The sequence below is a fragment of the Drosophila willistoni genome (genome assembly GCF_018902025.1).
Source record: "Drosophila willistoni isolate 14030-0811.24 chromosome 2L unlocalized genomic scaffold, UCI_dwil_1.1 Seg168, whole genome shotgun sequence".
NCBI lineage: Eukaryota > Metazoa > Arthropoda > Insecta > Diptera > Drosophilidae > Drosophila > Drosophila willistoni.
Genome location: NW_025814047.1, coordinates 16,910,095 through 16,916,624, shown reverse-complemented (window position 1 = coordinate 16,916,624; position 6,530 = coordinate 16,910,095).

Below are 6,530 nucleotides of genomic sequence, written 5' to 3'. Positions count from 1 at the left end.
TATACAAATTTTTGGACACATGGACATTTTCGGTTACTAAAAACAATATTTTTCCACACAGTTCAAACTGAAAGTAATAACTTTGTATTTGTTGGCAAAGTGTAAACGAGCAGCTTTATGCCTAGGCAGTAGCTCCGGTTTCAAAGGTTTTTTTCTTTATAAAGCATTATATGATCACTGCAGGATTTATGCACGCATCTCGTGGATATGGATAGAGAAAAATTACTTCCTATTTGGGATGCGCTGATATTTTATTTGATCGCTAGATTTCATATTCAGTTGTCACCCAATATTGGGCTATCAGAACGGGGGTTTCTTTCATAATTTTCTCGGTCTTTAAGTCATTTTTCACTGTCTTTTTATTTTCGCCAACATGTTCTGCAATTTTGCTAATTGAGATCTCCACATCACACAGTGCCACAAATCTTCCACGCTCAACATCGGATATAACTGCGAAATGTGGGGTTTGTAGAAAGAAAAAGTTACGAATAGCAACAAATATAATAAAACCTGATTTGCATTCCTGCATTTCTTATTCAAAGTACCAATTTCATGTGCTTATCTAACCACCAGTGCTGCCAATTTAGCTATTTTCCCACTAGATCTAGTGGGTTGCAACAAGGAAATGCGGGATAAATTGTGAAATAGCGGCTAGCGGGAATTATAGCTAATTTTCAACAAAAACTAGCTTTACTTTTTATTTTTGAAACATCTGGTAGCTTGGTGTATTTCTACTTTATGATGCCACATTTTCATACGAATAGTATTTTTTCATTTGAAAGGCAATAAACATCGATAAGCCAAACGAGCATTTAATCTTATCGATGTTTATGAAGTCTACCGCCTAAAAAACTACCTTTTGTTTCACATAGAGCTACTGAGAAAGGACATCGGTGATGCGAAGTATAGTTTATTGATTGATGAGAGTACCGATATAAGTGTGTACAAGACTCTTGGTAAGTAATAATACTAATCATTCTGAAAAACAATCTTAATCTTAACTACTTTCGGTATAGGTGTTGCCATAAACTATTTTAGTTCAAAACGGAGCGTCATGGTCTCCACATTTTCATCCTTAATCCCGCTCGAGGCAGGCGACTCAAAAACGATCGTGAAAAGCTTCTGCGAGGAACTTAACAACTTTAAATTAAACCTTGCGAATTTGATTGGAATCGGCACGGACAACGCAAGTGTTATGGTTGGTTCGAATCAAAGTGTTTGCACGGAGTTAAAGCAAATGGTGCCGTCTTTAGTTTTAATTAAATGTGTATGCCATTCACTGTAATTGGCTGTTAGTATTGCCTGCAAAAACTGTTCCCGAGGTCTTACAGTACATTGTTGCTCAAACGAATAATTGGTTTTCCTGCAGGACGAAAAGACAAACTGAGTACAAAAAAATATATGAAATTATAAATTCCAACCAGGTGAAAGACATTTTTTTGTATTTTTCGACATTAACAATTGTGTGAGTGTGTGTGTAGTTCGTGTTTTGTACATGTTTGTTTATACATATATATATATACGAGCCGAAACCACTATTAATTCGAACAGCATGTTTTTTTTTCAGTGCGCAATGTTTAACACATTATATTATCAATACTACTAAATATAGCGCACACCAATGTATTTTGTCTTGAAGAGAATTTCATTCTCTTAACGATTGAAAAACAAAAAAAGAGGGCGTCTAACGGCTAGACACGGTAGAAGTGAAACCTTCCGTAAAACAAACTGAGAGAGAATGAGACGAAAGCAGCATTAGAAGCGGGATAATTATAGGTTCATTATAATATTGCTATAAAGGTCATATTTTTTATTTTCTTCATTTTATTATTTTCTTCATTTTATTATTATTATTCATCCTCAATGTTTTCAATTTCAACAAATGATACGAGTGGCTTATGATAGCTAAAATATGATACAAATGCTTTGGTTTCGATGTTGTCAACATATCTTTGAAATACCGCGTCAATTGTTGTTTTTGATCGTGTTGTTGATTCAGTGCGATTGTTACACATTTTTAAACTGAATGTTGTATTGAGAAATTCAATTAAAGGAACCGCTGTGTCCAATGCAAAATTTACGTTAAAATCGCCACTTAAAATCATTGGAACTTTATCGTAATCTTTTCTAAGTATCCGCGATACTTCTGGTGTATACTTTATTAAATTTTCATGAATGAATTCCGTGATGCTATTTATTGATTGATTCGGTGAAATATAAATTGCCACAATTAAACTGTTTTTCCATTGCTCAATCTGGTTTCGCATGCACATATTTCTCCCACTTTAGAGAGCTGAACAGACAGTGATTCTAGTTGCTGTGCATTCATTCATTATATATTTTGTGATACATTTTTATTTACTTTTTATACCCTTGCAGAGGGTATTGTAAAATTGGTCAGAAGTTCGTAACGCACAGAAGGATGAAATCTTTTTTTGGGGTTTTTTATTACCCGGGTAAGATAAAGTATGAAAATCTTTAGGATCGGACCACTATATCATATAGGTCTAGAAGAAAACATTTTGCGGACATGGCTATATCAACTCAGCTTCTCATGCTGATCAAGAATTTATATACTTTATGGGGTCGTAAACGCCTCCTTCTGTGCGTTACGAACATCTGACCAATTTTACAATACCGTCTGCAAGGGTATAAAAAGTAAATAAAAATGTTTCCCAAAAAAATATATAAATATATAAAAAGCATTATAAAAAAAACTTCGACCAAGCTGGGAGTCAAACCCCGGCCGCCCGATCGCCAAGCGAGCACACTAATAACAGAGCCACGTCGACACTTTCTAAATTGCCTTCGAGTTCTGTAGTTAAGCACGCATCTCATTTTCGCATTGTCGTTATGTCTCTTTTTAGAGACACGCGAGCACACTAAGTACACAACTGTTGTTAGTGTGCTCGCTTGGCGATCGGGCGGCCGGGGTTCGACTCCCAGCTTGGTCGAAGTTTTTCATAATGCTTTTTATTTATAATGCTTTTTATATATTTGCACCTCATTCTCTCGCAGCGAGCACACTAAGTACAGAACTCGACGGCAATTTACAAAGTGTCGAGGTGGCTCTGTTGTTAGTGTGCTCGCTTGGCGATCGGGCGGCCGGGGTTCGACTCCCAGCTTGGTCGAAGTTTTTCATAATGCTTTTTATTTATTTATAATGCTTTTTATATATTTGCATCTCATTCTCTCGCAGGCTAAATACTATAAGATCTATATGTGTCTCTGTTTAGTGGTCGGTTTTTCGTTTCATCGAGTCTGAAATCACTCCCAACGATTCTAAAGAAGTTTTCACTTCAAAAAATTTGTTCTATATCCAACAGCAACAACAATATGAGTAATTTATTTAAACGGTAGACTTAAGAGATAAGAAAAAAATGACCACTATTAATTCGAACGCTGCGTAATATGATTGCCTATTGTACTTAATACATTAATTTAATTAATATTAGAATTGTGTAATGTCGCCTTTGGCTTGTATTACGCATTGGACCCGTTTTGGCAGTGTTCTTGAGAAATTGAGTCCCACATCTCCTGCAACTTCATTTTTAAGTCAGAAATGTTCCGTTGTGGATCATTTCGAAGCTTGCTCTTCATTAGACACCAAATATTTTCAATTGGGCTTAGATCTGGGCTGTTTGATGGCCAGTCTAAAAACTCTATTTGATTATTTTGCAGCCAATTTTTGGTTCGTTTGGCTGTGTGCGATGATGCTCCGTCCTGCTGAAAAGTGAATTCACCGCAATCTGCCAGTTTTGGTATTGATGGCAGCAAACTATTTTCTAAAATATTCATGTATTTTTCATCATTAAGCGTCCCTTCAATGAAATGCAGCTTTCCCAATCCTTTGGCAGACATACATACATCGCCATACCATAATGCTTGCAGGAAACTTTACTGTTCTTTTAAGGCAGTCTTTATGGTATGTTTCTGCCCTCTTACGGATGACGCGTTTTCTCGAATCGCCGACACAAACATCAAATTTAGCTTTATCATTAAATATGATGGTATCCCATTGACTTTGAGTCCAAGACATCCTCTCCGGAGCCCATTGCAAGCCCATTTCTTTTTTTGACGAAACGTAAGCAAGGGTTTTTCCTTGGCCTACTAGTAAGATAAGTTATTGAGTACAATGCATATGACAAATTATTACCTATCTGGATGATAACAAAACATACTTTATAAAAACCATATCCAATATTTTTTAAATGTAGTCGCGTCCATTCTCGCTTTACAGTTTTGCCAATTTTCTGCGACCACTTAGAAGCCAAATTCCCCAAAGATCGGCGACGATCCGCCTTAACAATTTTGGCCAGTTGTCTTTTGTCGCGGCGTGTTATCGCTGATGTTCGGCCTCTATTTTGAATGTTATTTTCAATATTCCCAGTTTTTATAAAAATTTTTATCACTCCATGCACAGATGATTTAGACAAATTTAATTGCTTGCTGATCTCCGTAAGTGTCTTCTCAGATTTAAAATAGTCTCTAATCAATACTCGGATTTCGTTGCAAATAGGCTTACCACGTACCATCGTTGCTAAACTTGCACTTATTCGCAGCAATTTTTAAATTTTTTGCATGCTGTATTGTGTTATTATTTGCAGATTATAACTGTAGATAGCGATTCCGTTACATTGGTTGCGTTTGTTTTGCTCTTCTTTTGAGATAAAGGTGGGCTTACGCAGCGTTCGAATTAATAGTGGTCATTTTTTTCTTATCTCTTAAGTCTACCGTTTGAATAAATTACACCTAGACCTCGCTTTGGGTTGGGGATACGTTCCAAAAAAACACGACGCAAACTGAAACGACGCAAAGTGAATTAAGATTTTCTATAGGCAACCATGGAAAGATCAAAGATAGGTTCCTGGGCTATAAAAATACTAATTTCTAGAAAGAAAAATTGAACAAAGTAAACATTTAAAAACAAAAATATTATTGCATTCATTCATTAAAAAAAAAATGCTTCCATTAAATCAAAATAACCTATTCAATTATTTTATCTTTATAAGTTTTTAGTGGCTTCGTTCACGAAAATTTGTCCAGAGTTTGGTGAATAGCTTTTTTTTGTAAATTTAAATAAATTTCTTGGTAGCAGTTGATGTTTGCAGCTACCGCCTGGGATACCTTAAAACTTTTGTCATTGTCAGGATCGTTTGTTATAAAAATCGCTGTTGAAATTTGTTTGGAGGTTAAACACTGTTCTACGAACATTTCTACTAAACCATCCCCGAGTTTTGATATCAAGAAGCAATTATAAACAGAAGTAGGTAAGCTAGATGTCAATGTCGAAAAACGTAAAACTGCCAAAAATTTAAAGGCAATGTTGGTAAAAGTTGATATTGGCGTTGCCACAATGGCTGATTTAGAAAAAAAAAAGTTAAACACTCGAACTCACAACGCATCAACGAGAATATAACGACGCACAGTGAAAATTAGTACTAATAAAGCAGCGACGCAACTTCGAAAAAACGCAAAACGAAACGACGCAAAGCGGGGTCTAGGTGTACTCATATTGTTGTTGTTGTTGGATATAGAACAAATCTTTTTTTTCAATCGTTAAGAGAATAAAATTCTCTTTAAGACAAAATGCATTGTTGTGCGCTATATTTAGTAGTATTGATAATATAATGTGTTAAACATTGCGCACTGAAAAAAAAACATGCTGTTTGAATTAATAGTGGTTTGGGCTCGTATATGTATATATATTTAGAATATGAATAACATGTATTTCTTTAGGATCGTCTTATAATACCGCGAGTTTGCGAGACAAGGTGTCTGTCCATTGAAAAAGCAGTTAGTCGAATTCTTCAGCAATGGATTGAACTGAAGCTTCACTTGACCATTGCTGCAACAAATGAAAAATCTTTTAATGCGCAGATGTTGCAAAAACTTTATAGTGTTGACGTTAATCACTTGTATCTTCTGTTCTTGCAACCAGTGCTAGCCCAAATGCAGCACATCAACAAAATTTTTCAAACAAGCACTGGAGACTCAAGCAAACTTTTAAACATGACTGCTATTTGGGATATGCATTTGAAACAAAGCTAAAAGAGTATAAGGAAAAAATCTCGAATAAATTGGAGGCAGAAATTCGTTTGAAATGTGCCAACATAATAGTAGCATTTATCAACGAGTTAAAACAGAGGTATGTAATTATGAATTAGTTGTATTATTTTGTTTTATTAAATAAATAATTGTTTCAGGTTGCCTGATAATTTTGAATTCCTTCAGCAGGTTAACTTGTTTTCTGTAGAAAAAATACTAAGTGCACAAAAAGATGAAATTGTGAATATTCCCGTGCACTTCAAGGTGGAATCCACCGAAATTGATGAAATTTTGATGCAGTACACGAGCATCCACTTAATTAAGTGGTGCAATACAAACGAAGTGTTCTAATATCGAGATGGAGCAGGGACAAAATGGTTTTCGGCACTGGCATCATTTGCACTAAACCTTTTATCGCTGCCTTGGTCGAACGCAGAGGTGGAAAGAGTTTATAGTCAAATGAATATAGTCAAAACGAAGCT